Source organism: Protobothrops mucrosquamatus, unplaced genomic scaffold, assembly GCF_001527695.2.
Source record: "Protobothrops mucrosquamatus isolate PMUCROS unplaced genomic scaffold, P.Mucros_1.0 scaffold1422, whole genome shotgun sequence".
Taxonomy (NCBI): Eukaryota; Metazoa; Chordata; class Lepidosauria; order Squamata; family Viperidae; genus Protobothrops; species Protobothrops mucrosquamatus.
The window spans coordinates 345200-345921 of record NW_015387607.1 but is presented as its reverse complement, the minus strand read 5'-3'; positions in this window follow the sequence as shown (position 1 = coordinate 345921).

The following is a 722-nucleotide window of genomic DNA, read 5'->3' as shown; positions in this document are numbered from 1 at the left end:
GACAAACCCTTCCAGATTCTCCATGGAGAAAGGTTATAAATAATAATAATGTTTCAAACAGTGTAGTGTCAACACCAATTATAACAAACACAAGATACTATATGGATTCAACTTTCTTTTCTCACAGCAGATGAGCAACTTCCTATGGGATGCCGGCAGAGCATAAATATTTCCCAGAAAAAATATTTTGCCTCTGATTTTGGAACGAATTTATAGCTACTAAAAACCATCTATGTCTTTGTAGTCTATGGATTTGTCTAATCCTCTTTTAAAGGTCCATTATATAATGAATTTTACAATATAACTTTGTTCTATTTGAAGAATTCAGAAATGAAAGAAAATTTCAAGGCAATCACATTTGGAAAGATCTGAATGAAGGTCTTAGATTAGGCCAACTCTTGCTCATTAGAAGACTAGTATTACCAATTTTTAATTCAAAACATTTCATCCAATTATTTACCTAGAATTCTATGGAAATTATATTTCATGGGACACTGCATGTACACATCCTCTCTCAATATGGTAGGTGATGGAAATGGCTATATTTGGGCATGGAATCCAACTCAAATCTTTCTTAGAATAGGCCCTTCTTAAGAATTGTGACAGGTATTTTTCAAATTGGAAAATAGTTCTCTATCTTAGCCATCTATTTTTTGCCAATAACTCCATCTCAGTTTGGGCACTGATATCTACAACTTTCTATTTTAAAAAATGGCTGGGAG